We start from the raw sequence: 15,458 nt of genomic DNA on the forward strand, positions 1-15,458 counted from the left end.
AGTGGCTTGTTACTCTCTTATACTCTTCCGACCGTGACTTATAAGTATTCACAAGAACAGATACAACAAGAGTACAATATGGAAGATCTTACCTCGTAACGCACCTCGAAAAGGTGATCTACCCGCGTCGCGGGGACAGTTACCATCTTAGCCACAGGAGTTTTAGTGTAATCCTAACAATTTCTTTTGGAACATCCTTTAGCAACAAGTCTTGTCTTATATCGCCTGGATGTACATCTTTGGTTCCGAATATCCACATGGAATTAATTGGTTTGAATCCGGATGAGACCTTGTCTACCAAACTCCACGAGTTGTTTGCTTCTAATGCCTCTAGCTCCTCCTGAATTGCAGCTTTGCATAGTGGCCAGTTATCTATGCTTTTGAGTTGCGGTATTGTCTGAGGGTTGTCTTCAACGAAATTTACTGCTAAAACGCACCCTGCACGTCTTCCATTTTCTGCTTTTTTTCTAATGGATTCTTTTGATGCGGCGAACAATAATTTCGGGATCTTTCGCATTGCCTTCGACATTTTCGTTGTTGACATCTCGCATACTCTGAGATAACGCCCTAAAAGCCATTTGTAACGATGTTTTTAGCTCGTTGTTTCTGAGCAAATGAAAGAATAAGCACCCAAACCAACAACATGGGCAGGTAGATAATGATCTTTTCTTCTCCATAGCGTTGTTAAATAACATGAAAATACATTCAAATGCTCAGAAACAACAAGCTACACACATGGTTACCAATGGCTTTTAGGGCGAGATCAGAAGTTATGCGAGACATCATGCTTGACTTCATCTTCGTCGCTTTATCATCGTTTGAACTCTCGTCCGAAGCATCAGTGGACACTGTTGGGCTGGATGACGTCCCTATCTTGTTAAATTGGTACTCCAGCTTAACAGGATCTTGAGTAGTGCGAAATTTCGATTTCTTCTTCTTCTTTCTGGCATTACGTCCCCACTCGGACAGAACCTGCTTCTCAGCTTAGTGTTCTTATGAGCATTTCTAAAGTTATTAACTGAGAGCATACTGTGCCAATGACCATTTTTGCATGCGTATATCGTGTGGCAGGTACGAAGATACTCTTGATGCCTGGGAAGTCGAGAAAATTTCCAACCCAAAAAGATCCCCGACCGTTGGGATTCAAACCCACGACCCTCAGCTTGGTCTTGCTGAATGGCTGTGCGTTTACCGCTACGGCTATCTGGGCCCCGATTTATTTTCATCGCGTGAGACAATTATCTTTTAAGATTCATTATCCCATTACTGAAGGCATGTCCGTCCCACTCGCGTTCAGATTGGGTACCACTTCTAGTACAGCATTTGGTCCCTTGGTACTGCAAAAGGTACCCAAGTTTGACAGATCGCAGTACACTTTTCCCGACATTGTAGATTTTGTTCTATTACCTTATGTGCTATAAAATTTTGGGCAATTGCAAGGGACATGCAGGTCTTAATTTTGTCTTTGCCGTAATCACATTATGGTTTCATCATTAATTTGTTCTAAAAGTTCTATTTTAAATATTTAAGTCAAGATATTTTTGTAAACAAAATAAATGAAGAAACATATAACGTAATGTCATAGTAAAATGAACTCATTGAAAAAAGCAGACAAAATAAATAATGGGTAAAAATTCAAGATAACAAAATAAAAATAAAAATAATAAAATATAACATTGAAGAATGAACAGATAAAATAAATAGCTATCAAAAATCCATCCAAAATCAAATAGCATCAAGCATGTGTAGAAATAACCATTAACCAAAACACGAAGAAACTGGAGAAGAAACTGGAACTGATTGATAAGCCACGAATATAATGAAAACAATAATAAATCAAAGCAGTACCCAACTTGATTTTTCTCACTACTCACCTTCAGTGATGCGGCGAATCTGGATGGCAGCACTCGTTGGTGTCACTTTTCCTCACTACTCACTGCTGTATGATTGAGATGCGTTTTTGCACTATCAAAAGGCACTAATCAGTCTGCGGGGGCGAAAGGTTCAATTTTCTCACAACGAGAAAACACTTTTGTTATACTTTCGTCGTGCACCACACGATTACCGTAAGGGTATGTATAATTTTAACGCTATATCATATAATATCAACCACTGATCGGAAGTTTACCAACTGCCTCCCCGAGTAGAAACTACGTGAACTCACTCACTAATACACACAGTCGGAAGCGCGATTATTATGATACGTGTGAAAGTTAGGTTGAGATGCACTTTTACCTGTAAGAGGGAAAACCACCCGATAAGAGGGAGTGAACGTGAGTGTCCGTTTGTTTACAGTGTGCGATTGGAATACTCCCACGATAGGGAGCACTCATGCTCACAGCTGAAAGGTGCTCACCGAGGCATTTGACACATGTTAGCAGGGTTGCCGATTTGGATGTATTTATTAGATTTACTTTGCTTGAGACTTGAATTAGTTATGATTGAATTTCCTGATGTTGCATTTCCTTCAATTGCAGCTGCGGCCCGAAGCAACCAACAAATCGGATTTTACTTAAACAGTGAAACATCTAGTAGATTTTCAGTTCTAATGAAAGTATATCGCTGAATAAGAGAACTTGATACTCGAAAAAGTAGCACTTGTACTTATCAACTACACTCAGGCAAATGGACTTTCGATAAACATAGGAACCCCTTATGAAAATTTGCCACAAGAAATCGGATTGAAATTCATAAATTTGCCTTATGAAACCAGAATTTGAAAATAAAAAACGTTTTTGCGGCTCCCTAGAATTGAACCAAGAACCTTGCGATCGACAGGCCCGAGCGTACACCACGCGCCTATTGACGCCTTGATGTGGAGTGAGGCTAAAACGATACATAAGGCGTTCGTACTGCAATAATCGTTCCACCTTTCATAAGGCAAAATGTATGAAATTCGATAGTCCAGTTCGCAGCGTGTACTAGAAAATTCAGAACAACTTCGAGTCGAAATTATTTTCAACTGTACGGTAAACAGCATTCTATTTAAGCAATTGAATGAACTTTATGTGAACTGAAATTCGGTTACTTACTTAAAAAGAGAGCTGCTTAAGCCAAAACATGCACTTTTAACTGAACTTTCGAAGTTCCCGTGGAAGTTCTTCCGGAAATACCTGTAGAAATTCCTTCCAAAGTTTCTGTAGTAGTTCCTCCAAAAGTTCCAATAAGCGTTCCTCTGGATGTTCTCGTATTACTTTCTCCGGAACTTTATATAAAAGTTCTCCTATAGAGAAATCTCCCGAAAGATCCTCTTGGATTTTTCCGGAAGATACATTTGGAGTTCTTCTGAAAGTTGCGGTAGAGTTTATCCCGAAAGTTTATCTATGGGATCTTCTCGAAGTTCCTCTGAAGCTCTTCCGAAAAGTTTCCCTAAAATTCTTATTTCTTGTGGAAGTTCCTATCAAAGTTTCTGTAGGAATTCCTACACAAGTTTCTCCAGAAACTTCTTCTCTTCTTCTTTCTGGCGTTACGTCCCAACTGGGACAAAGCCTGCTTCTCAGATTAGTGTTCTTATGAGCACTTCCACAGTTATTAACTGAGAGCTTTCTATGCCAATTGACCATTTTTGCATGTGTATATCGTGTGGCAGGTACGAAGATACTCTATGCCCTAGGAAGTCGAGAAAATTTCCAAGCCGAAAAGATCCTCGACCGGTGGGATTCGAACCCACGACCCTCAGCTTGGTCTTGCTGAATAGCTGCGCGTTTACCGCTACGGCTATCTGGGCCAGAAACTTCTTTAAGAGATAATTCGAATGCTCATTTGGAAATTTCCCCAGAAGTTTTTATTGGATTTTCTTTGGAAACTCCGCTACGAAACTCTCCTGAAGTTCCTTCGGAAATCTTTTTGGGTTCCGCATCAGGAAGTTCCCCTAAAAGTTCTTCTGAAAGTTTCCTTCAGAGTTCTGCCGCAATGCCCAGGAATAACTCCAGAAGTTCCTATAAGAGCTCCTCCAGAAGATACCCTAAAAGTTCTTTCTGAAGTTTTGCTAGGAATTCGGAAGTTTGCCAAGGAGTTCCTCCAGATGTTTCCCCAAATCTGGAAGTCCTTCGGAAGTTTATTTAAGATTTCTTCTTCCTCCGGAAGCTATCCTAGAAGTTCCTTTGATAGTTATCTTAGGAACTCATCTAGAAATTCTTCTGAATTCCGCAAGAATACCTTCAGAAGTTGCTAGAATACCAGAATACCTTAAGGATTGTTCCGGATATTAATAAATCTTAGAGTTTTAGTGTTTAGTGAAATACCTATCAAAACCCAAATTTAGTACCAAACCATTGAATGGTATAGTACTAAATGCGTTTTTCCAGTAGTCCCGCAAGGATTCAGCTAGGAGTTCCTCCGCAAAAATTTCCAGGAGTTTCTCTGATTTTCTTCGGCAATTTCACTTAGGGCCGATTTCTACACCTTCGCCTAAGCCGTAAACCACGTTTACCAATATGAATAAACTAGGTTTAAGGCCTAATCTGGGGTTAAGAAACCGGCCCTCAAGATATTTTACTAGGAGTTCCTCCGCAAAATTTCCCAGGATTTCCTCCAGCATTTGGCCCATGAGTTTCTTCGGTGGTTTCACTAAGAGATCCTCCGTTACTTCAGGTATTTCTCCAAAAGTACATCTAGTAGTTCCTACGGAAGTTGCTCTAGGAATTCATTTGGAAATTCCTCTAGAAGTTTCTCCAAAACTTCTTGGGTTTTCCTCTGGTATTTCTTGTACAAAATTATAAGGGAATTTTGGAATAAACTCACATGGAAATTCCTGGAGGGAATCCCGAAAAAGGTACCTGAAAAGGTTTGCATTCCCCTACTCTTTCCAAAAAAAAAACTGGATGAATTTTGGGAATAATTCCCTGAAGACCTTTTGGAGTAATTCTTTGCAAGAATTCCTAAAGTAGTTACCTGAGGAACTTCTGACGTTATGTTATGAAATGCCTTAAATTGATTCACTCAAAAAATGCCAAAGAAAACGCTGAAGAAATTTTCTGACGAGTTTCTGAAGAGAGGCACCGACAAATTCGTGGAAAATTACTGTAGGAACTTCCAAAATTGTCGCTGGATTTTTTTAAACTTACAATAGATTCAAATACAGCAATTACAGATAGAATTCCTTATAACATTTTCGATGAAGTTTTTGAAAGAATTCATAGATAAGTTCGTGAGGAATACTTGGAAGAATTCCCGGAGTAGTGTTTTAAAGAATCTCTGGACGAAATCGGAAAGAAATTCCTAGAGAAATTGGTGGGTTTTGAAGCGATTTTGTAGTCATCCCTGGAAGAATTTCCGAAGTAAAACTAGTTGGTCTTTTAAAAGTTGCTCTAGAAATTCGTTTAGAAAGTCCTCTAGGTGTTCCTCCGAAATATCTTGTGATATCCTTTGGAATTTGCACCTGAAGATATTCTCAGGCGAATCTTTGTTCAAAATTCCAAAGGAAATCTGAACAAATTCATAAGGGAATTCTGGAATGAACTCACATTGTAATTCCTGGAGAAATTCCCTATAGAATTTTCTGCAGGATGTCCCCCTTCTTGTTTCTGAAAAAAAAAAAACAAATTCCTGGATGAATTTTGGAAATCATTCCCTGAAGATCTTTTGGAGTAATTCTTTACAAGAGTTCCTAAATTAGTTTCCTGACGAACTTCTGATGTTATTCCCTGTAATGCCCTAAACTGATTCACAAAACAAATCTAAAATGAAACGCCGAAGGAATTCTCAGGGAAGTCTGTAGATTTTTAAGAATAAAAATCCCAATATTTTCATTACAAAAATTACTGAGCATTCTTTATGAAATCCCCGAGAAAAGTTTTGAAAGATCTCCTAGACAGGTTCGTGAAAAAATCTTCGAATGAGTTCTGAAAGAAATTTATAAAGAAATTGCCAGAGTAGTTTCTTGAAGCGTTTCCGCTGGCCAACGCCAGCTCCAGAAAAACTTACAGTGGTGATATCTAGAGCTCCAACTTCATTTTTCAACTGGATCAAGTGTCAAGTGGCTCCGAGCGTTCCGTGTAAAAAAAAAGTCAGAACAAGAATGAAAATTAATATTCTCCCAATATCACGAAATTCGATTATATCACGATACAACTCCGTAGTCTGAACAAAGGATTATGCTATTCGGAATTTTCTTTAGGATTTCCATTGAAAATTCCTTAGGAATTTTCTGTGGAATTCATTTTATTTTTTTCTCTAATTTTCTATGGTATTTCCTTATGATTTTTTTTTAAATTAACATAGGAGTTTTCTTTGAAATTTCTTTCGTAAATTCGATAGGAATTTTCTTTCGAATTTCCTTTAGATTTTTCTTCGGAATTTCCTTAGTGTTCCTTAGAATTTTTCTTCGGAACTACATTTTATATTTTTTCAAAATTTCCTTTAAAATTAAAATAGGATTTTTCTTTGGAATTCTCTTTAGATTTTTTTTTTGAATTCCTTTTGAAATTTCTTCGGAATTTCATTTAGACCTTCCATTGGAATTGGAATTTCTTTCGAAATTTCCTTTGAAATTAAAATAGGATTTTCCTTTGGAATTCCCCTCAGAATTCTCTTCAGAATTTCCTTCTGAATTCCTTTTGGAACTTCTTCGGAATTTCATTTAGAATTTCCATTGGAATTTCTTTAAGAATTTTCTTATGAATTCATTTGATTTTTTTTTCGGAATTTCTTATGAAATTTCCATCGGACTTTCCTCTGGAATTTATTTGAAAATTTCATTTGAAATTTCTTTGGATATTCCATCAGAATTTCCATTGAAATTTCCTTTGAATTCTCTTAGAATTTCTCTGCAATTTCCTTTTTCCAATTTCCTCAGAATATCCTCTGCAATTTCCTTTTGAAATCCCTTTTGAAATTTTCTTTGGAATTCCCTTCAGAATTTTCTTCGGAATTCCTTTAGGAATTTCTTTGGATTTTCCATTAGCATTTCCATTGCAATTTCCTTTGGAATTTCCATTGAAATTTCCGTACTATTTTTCTTCGGAACTAACTTTATTTTTTTTTTTTCGGAATTTCCTTTGGAATTTCCTCTGGAATTCCTTTCGAATTTTCCTTTAAAGTTAAAATAGAATTTTCCTTTGGAATTCCCTTCAGAACTTTCTTCAGAATTCCTATTGGAATTTCTTTGGAATTTCATTGAGAATTTCCATTGGAATTGGTATTTCTTTCGAAATTTCCTTTGAAATTAAAATAGGATTTTGCTTTGGAATTCCCTTCAGAATTCTCTTTAGAATTTCCTTCTGAATTCCTTTTGAAGTTCTTCGGAATTTCATTTAGAATTTCCATTGTAATTTCTTCAGGAATTTTCTTCGGAACTCATTTTATTTTTTTTCGGAATATCTTATGAAATTTCCATCGGAATTTTATTTGGAATTTTCCTTTTAGAATTTCGTAGGATTTTCCATTAGAATTTCCATTCAAATTTTGTTTGTTTGCTTTGTTTGAATTTCCATTGAAATTTCCTTGGAATTTTTCTTCGGAACTACAATTAATATATTTTTTCGGAATTTCCTTTGGAGTTTCCTCTGGAATTTCGTTCAAAATTTCCTTTAAAATTGATATGGGATTTCCCTTTAGAATTTCCTTCAGAATTTTCTTCTGAATTTCTTTTGGAATTTCTTCGGAATTTCATTTAGAATTTCCATTGAAAATGGAATTTCCCTTGGGAATTTCTTTGGATATTTCCTTTGAAATTAAAATAGGATTTTCCTTTGGAATTCCCTTCAGAAATCTCTTCAGAATTTCCTTCTGAATTCCTTTTGGAATTTCTTCGAAACTTCATTCAGAATTTCCATTGGATTTTCCTTAGGAATTTTCTTCGGAACTCATTTAATTTTCTTTTTTCGGAATATCCTATGAAATTTCCATCGGACTTTTCTCTGGAATTTCTTTCGGAATTTCCATTGCAATTTCATTTGGAATTTCCATTGAAATTTTCTTAGAATTTTTCTTCGGATTTCCTTTGGAATTTGCTCTGGAATTTCTTGCGAAATTTCCTTTGAAATTAAAATAGGATTTTCCTTTGGAATTACCTTCAGAATTCTCCTAAAAATTTCCTTCTGAAATCCTTTTGGAACTTCTTCGCAATCTCCTTTGGAATTTCCATTGAAATTACCTTATGAATTTTCTTCGGAGTTTCCTTTATTTTTTCCTACTTTTCTTTGGAATTTACTATTGATTTTCTTTTGGAATTAATTTTGAATATCCTTTGGAATTTCCTTAAGAATTTATATTTAAATTTTATTCGGAACTTCGTTTGGAATTTTCTTCGGAATTTCCTTTGAAATTTATTTCGGAAGTTCCTCCAGAGAGTCCATTCATAAAGTTCCTTTAAATTCAATTTTTTTCTGGAATTCCTTCAGAATTGATTCGGGAGATCCACTGATTGCAGTCCACTTGGAATTCCTCCACAAATTTGTCTTGGTTTTTGAAAGGTTCTCACGTAAATTGTTTCATAAATTACTCTACGGATTTCTTTCAACTTTCCTTCAGGAATCGCTTCGCCATTCTTCAAAGAATATATACAGGAATTATGCCGAAATTTCCTCCAAGAATATGTCAGTAATTCCTCCAAAAAGCCATCAAGAACTACACCGTTAATACTCCTCCAGGATTTCCAAATGGATTTTTCTACTACAATTTTGCAGAGAATTTTTTCAACCGTTTATTTTGGTATTTCTTCAGAAGGAAACTCTTAGGAAAAATCCGATGGAAATGCCGAAAGAAATTCGTTAAAGACTCCGAAGAAAATTCTTAATTCCGAAAGAAATTTACAAAGAAAATTCCGACGAAAACTTCAAAGAATATGCCAAAGGAAAATCTAATGAGTATCCCGAAGAAAATTCAAAAGGAAATTCAAAAGAAAACTTTAAAGGCAGTGAAGAAAAAATTTCAAAGTGAAATCCAAAGGAAATTCAACACAATGTTCCAAATTCCGAAGAAAATCATGGAAGTTCCGAAGGAGTTCCTAATTCCGAAGGAAATTGTAACGAAATTCTGAAGGAAATTCCGATGTACGTTCCTAAGGAAATTCCAATGGAAATGTCGAAGGAAATTCCAAATTACAAAAAAAAATCCATACATAATTCCGAAGAAAATTCCAATGGAAATTCCTAGGTAATTCCATTGGAAATGCCGAAGGAAAATCCAAGGAAATTCCAGAACGAATTTTAAAAAGAATTGTGAAGGAAATTCCAGAGAAATTTTGAAGGAAATTCCAAAGGAAATTGCAAATAAATTTTGAAGGAAATTCTAAAGCAAACTCCTACCAAAATTTTAGAGATAATTGTGAAGGAAATCCCTCTGAATTTCATTTGGGATTTCTTTCACAATTATCTTTAAAATTTAAAAGTTCCGAAGAAAATTCCAAAAGCAATAGCGATGGAAATGTCGAAGGAAATTTTATGGGCATTTCTAAAGAAATTACAAAAAAAAATCAACAGAAAATTCCGAATTACAGAGGAAACTCCAAAGGACATTTCATAGAAAATGCAGAAGAAAAGTCCAAAGGAAAATCAGAAGGAAATTCCAAAGGCAAAAAAGAATCCAAAGGAAATTTTAAAGGAAAATCCGAAAGAAATTCAGAAGAAAATTCTGAATTCAAAAAAAAAAATTCGAAAGGAATTCTCTCTACCGTAATCGATCGACCGAGAACCGATCTCATCGGACGACTACCACGCACTAAATTTCCTGACCAATAAGAGATTGGTAGGATGCGATTTGGACACGAAACCGATATTTAAAAATAACTCTCGCTCGCTTTGATGCATGCATGTACACGACGATGTATGTGTCAATTATACATCTCATATATCCGAACGAAGTTTAGACTGTGTAAGCTTCGGGTTTGAGCGTCGGGGTTTCTAAGGGGCTCCTCAGCTTGTAGGTTGAAGCGCACATCTAGCGAAGGGAGTCGTGGGTTCGATCCCCACCGGAGCATGTGGTTTCTTTTCACAGTTTCAATTTCAATTTGTACATTTGAGACGTGTTTCATGTAAACTTCAAAACGGTAAAACCGTATAACAGCCAATTTTCTTAGGCGGGGATTGCCTACATGATCATTAATTATTATGGGAAAGCCAAAGAAAAATCCAAAGGAAATTGCGAAAGAAATTCCAGAGTCAACTCCGAAAAAAAAATCTACGGGAATTCCAAATTCCGAAGGAAACTCCAAAGAAAATTCTGAACGAAATTGCGATGGAAGTATCAAAGGAAATTCTAAAATAAATTCCACAGGGAATTTAAACGTTTTTCCAAAGGAAATTAAAAAGAAAGTCACAATTCCGAAGGAACATACCAAACGTACTTCCTGAAGCAACTTCCTGGAGGAATTGCCTTTAAGAATTTTCGGAAGATTCTCATGTATACACTACCAGAAGGAACTGTTTGTTTGGTTATTATCGACACTTTACATAAGTGTGGTGCATTCATGTCCGATTGAGTTAAGATTAACCAGAAGGGACTGCCGGAGAAACTACCCGGAAGAACTTTCTGATGGAACTACCCGAACGAACTTTTCCAATAAGCATCTGGAGGTGAAGGATTTTACAAAAAAAAAAAAAAACTTCCTAGAGCAACTTCCGAAGCTGTAAGATTTTAGCTAATAGATAGTAATCAATAAAATGTGGTAAGAATAAGAAGAATTTCAATCATAATATTAGCTGTCAAACAATATCACCATAATATCCAGTGTAAACGAGTTTCGTGATACAGATGTATCACTTTGCTTGCAGTCTGAACACACTATATTCTTTTGGTTTTTTAAAATATAATCCAAATATAATTCAAATCCCAATTGCATTCCGCTGCAAACGTAACTCGGCAACCCTGCTAGATGCGAGGAGTGCGCTGGCCTTGTCCGGATCGGGTCGCACTTGTCATTTTGTCAAACGCCACTGTGAACGGCGGCGAGACACACAGACACATGATCTTCTCTGTCGTATTATTCCTCTTCTTCCCACTCACACTGTATGGCCTTACCACTCTTCTTCACTCTTGTCTGCAGTTGAGTTGCAAAAAAAAAAGGATTTTTCGTCTATAAATCTCCCTCACTCATAGCAGAGGCCTAGACGGCTAGGGCGACAAAAGACACACAGAATTGCGCAATTCCGCAACTAATTATGGGCAAAAATGCACCGAATACGCTTGCGGAAGGTCAAGCCTTGGCACTTACGAAGAATACACAAAACTCTAGCCGAAAAACCCTTTAGTGCACCGATTATTCTTTTTTCACTTGTCGCTGCAATGGATACGCGGAAGGCCTTCGAACTCGACTCGACTCGAGTGATTGCTTTCTCGCAGTTCTCGAGGAGAAGGACTCTTGAACCGAATCGGTAAAACTCAACAACGAATACAACAGCGGAAATCGCGCACCAGAAACCGGGGGGAAAACTAATTCCAGATTAGTTTTGTTTTTCTGTACGACGATTTTTCACTTATTTTCGCCAACAACACCACGGACGAACGGCACAGCCAACAACACACGAAAAACGCGATTACACAAATTTTTTTTCGGCTCCCCGTTCGCCGTCGCTAGATTGTTCTATTTTTTGCATGTGTGTGCATGGGGGAGAGAGAGTACCCACACCGGGCCGCCGGGGAGCATCTGAGTGAGTGCCTTTCACTGGGGGGCCATCGACAACGAAGCACACTGGAATCAAACTTCTTGATGGTTAATGATTTCAAATTAATGCATGGAAATGTCGTTGGATTTCTCACAAAATAGTTGGTATGTCGAAAAATCTGCGCGTTTCGAAGTCGCGGAAATTTGTTGCATAAGTTCAATAATATTCAATGACCCATTGCAACCTGTGTAGTTTCATGTTAGCGTGAAGTGCACAGATTATATTGTTATCGCCACTCAAACCCCGCGGCCGCAAGAGTGCATTACAATGCAATGCAGTGAGAGCTGTTCGACTGATAGTCCGGCTTGACAGGTGAAATGCTTTCATGAGAGCTCCTTCTGATGGCGGGTGGCTTGCTCACAGATTGGTAGACAGGTAACACGTGGTTTTTGAATTTGCGCGCCACAGCGAGAGCTCGTTAATAATCGGAAGCCGGAATTCAGCGGACGCACCATCAGCCTTTACCAGCTCAAACACGCTCGTGTTGTGTATAGCAAGTGGTTTTTTTTTTATCAATAAACTTTTTGAAAAGGTAATTTTGAACAGAATGATGGTACACATCATCGAAAATCCAATTTTGCCAGTGCACAGTTCTGATTCCTACATGACTGTAGTGACTACTCATTTACGTGTGGCAAATTTGATTCGCTCCAATAGTAGGGTGCGGCTTATTTTTCAAAAGCTCTCAAAACCAAACATTTGTGTGCTCTTCTGAATTCAAATCATAAAAAAGAGAAACTTCAAAATTATTAACATTTACAGGTGGCGGATGTGTTCTGAAGGTGAATTTTCAAGTTATAAAAATGACCTTCAGTGAATATTGTTATTTTTCAAACAATTTTGAATTTGTTAGCATCATTTTATAAGGTATGAACAATTTAATAACAATTAAATTAGCTTCAAAAGCATGTAAATAGATTTGGAATCGGTTGAGTATTCATGAAGCTATGGTCAAACAAAGAATTTTTTTAGTTAAATGAGGAACAATTTGGAGTTGAACCACTTTTATTTAAAATTAGTTTTGATTTTAGACTAATTTGGTGTTCTACAAAGTTTTCATAAATTCAATTTCGAGAGGAAGAATGCTAAAGGATTCATAATTGGTAGAAAAGTAACGAAGCATGTATACTTCACTAAAGGTTATAACTTAATTTTTAATTTCAAATTTTTAAGTTTCTCTTTTAATGTGATTTGAATTCAGAAAAGCACACGATTTTTTGGTTTTGAGAACTTTTGAAAAATAAGCCACACCCTAATCTGAAGGGTATTCTACTGGTCTTGCTCTTCTAGATACAGTGGCTCAATTTCATTTTCGTACGGGGCACTGTTTTCATATCAAGTTGGTATAAAACTATTAAATGGTGCATGGACTTCGATATACTTTATCAATAATGAAGGTTATAGGTGTCATCTATTGTTTGGCAATGACAAACTGTATTCATTTGCTTAAATCTTTGGAATAATGGAAAAGTATTGAGATTGTGTCTATAATTGACCCAATTCCATATTCGTACACCTAACAAAAAAGAAATATAAAGCATTCAAAACAAATTTTTAATGGACTAGATGACTACTTAAGCTCTTCGTTGTGTTGTTCAGATGCAGTAGAATACATTTGGAAAATTTATAAACGGATATATTTGAAACTTAAGTAAATTTAAGAAAAATACCAGTTTTCCCATGTTTTTTGCTAAAATATTCGGTAAGTCGAACAATAAATTGCATTTTTTTCATCATCACTTCCTTAAGAATGATAATTGCGAATATTGCACAAGTTTCAAAAAATTATAATCAGTTTTAGAGTAGCTAAGAGTGGATATCGACAACTTATACTTTTGAATCTTAGGTAATATAATATTTATAACAAACCCAAAACCAAAAATTTTAGTCAATTTCTTTATGATTGGCTCCTAAATGTATATACATAATCCATAGTTAATGTTCCTATCAAAACATTGCGTAATTATCATGTTTAATTTACATTTTACTACCAAACATGATTATAGAGATTTAAAGAATACATATTATTGCCATAACCGCAACACAAACGTGTTTTTAAAATGATGGAAACAACAGGATATATTCTATTAAATAGTATATCAATGCTTTCTGCACATTCAAGTTATTTTGTATTTTTCTTATATCATCAATAAATTGCAAAATAGGGTGCTATTTTGAATATAATTTAAATATTGTTTCAAAGATAATTGAATATTATGATGACATCAATTATCTGGAGGTATGTACAGCGTAGTTTAGGGTACTTTATTGTAAAACGAAGTTCCTAGTTCAAATTATTTTTACAGACAAATTCGAAATTAACATTTACCTGTTGTTTAGAATGAAAATTTGGTTTACATTGATTAAAAATATAATTTTAGAAGAGTTTTGAACTTATGGCACAACAATTTTCTGAACTCAAAAGGGATAAAAACTGTTTATGATTTCTGTAAAGTGTATATATTTCAACTAAATTTCTATCAGAGCTTACGAGTATAATCTATAAATTGGATCCAATGACAAAAATAAACGTAATTGTTCGAATTATTGGATTTTATAGCAAAAATCATTGGAAAACTGGCATTTCTCATAATTTTACCTAAATTTTATATATGTCCACTAATAAATTGTCCAAATGTATTTCACTACATCTGAACATCATAATAAAGCACTTCAGTAATCAAATAGAGCTTCTAAATTTAGTTTTGAACGTTGTGCGTTTGAATTTTGGTAGGTGTACGAATATGGAATTGGGTGAATTTTAGACATCAATTCAATACTTTTCTATTAATCCAAAGATGAATGTAAATGGAAACATTTTGTGATTGGCAAACAATAGATGACACCTTTTACCTTCAATGTGGATAAAGTATGTGTAGCTCAATACTTCATTTAATAGTTTTTTACTAACTTGATGTGGAATCAGTATCCTGTACGAATATGAAATTGGGCCACTGTATATAAAAAAGCATTCGAGGTTTGATTATAAAATTTAAAATTTTGATTTTCCAACATATATTGTATGAATAATCCAAAGTTATCTGTCAAATCGTACACTTCCGGATGATTATCAGAACTTCAATTCTGAAAGAATTCCTGTAAGAGCTGATGTTTCTCAAGGCAACATACAATCTTTGTTTGCGGGCAGCATCCGAACGTTTGCTATAAATCAGTTGGAAATTAGTCAAATAATATTGTGAGATTTGTTGATACTTTCAACGTGAATTCCTCCATAAGGACAGCCATTCCTTCTATATTTACTTTCTATCAACAAATGAAGTCCGGAATATGTTCCTGGATTCAACTAAAATTAATTTCATTTAAGGGGTCGTCCATAAATGCCGTAGCATTTTAGGGGGGAGGGGCGACGTCACGAATTTGTGACGATGTGTGACGTGGGGGAGGGAGGTCTCAAGTAGTGGACGTAGCATTTTGAATCATGTTGTTGAAAAGAGTATGAAAAAATATTTTGTGCTGAAAAAAAATGACAAACAGATGTTTTTTCAAACTCTTTCGTTTTATTTATTAAACTTTGGTTATTAAATAATGATTCAGCTTGAAAACAATAATATGACAAGATTAAAAATTTCCTAAAAAAAATAAATTCACCTGATAAGGTAATCACACAGATTTTATAAGCCTAAAAATAGATAATTGAATATTCTATTATATTCAAGCCTAAACTAATTTGTTTATAAATACACTAAACATTTAATAATTTAATTAAAAATCAATACTTCATCGACTCCTTTTAAATGAAACGGTTGGTACGGTTGTCCCCGTGTATTCTCTCATAAAATTGAAAAAAAAAAAATCGTCTATCACGTTATTCATACGCACGCTATGTCTGAACCA

General features: G+C 35.4%; 1 long non-coding RNA gene across 1 annotated transcript; it reads right to left on the reverse strand.

The window, feature by feature from the left end:
• Positions 1-1,874: 1,874 nt before the first annotated feature.
• Positions 1,875-11,520, reverse strand: LOC110676019. Its single transcript, XR_002500004.1, has 2 exons — positions 10,960-11,520; positions 1,875-2,235 (listed from the first exon to the last, which is right to left on the reverse strand). It is a non-coding gene; the product is annotated as an uncharacterized LOC110676019 (long non-coding RNA).
• Between the last annotated feature and the right edge of the window lie 3,938 nt (positions 11,521-15,458).

The sequence above is a fragment of the Aedes aegypti genome, chromosome 2, assembly GCF_002204515.2.
Source record: "Aedes aegypti strain LVP_AGWG chromosome 2, AaegL5.0 Primary Assembly, whole genome shotgun sequence".
NCBI lineage: Eukaryota > Metazoa > Arthropoda > Insecta > Diptera > Culicidae > Aedes > Aedes aegypti.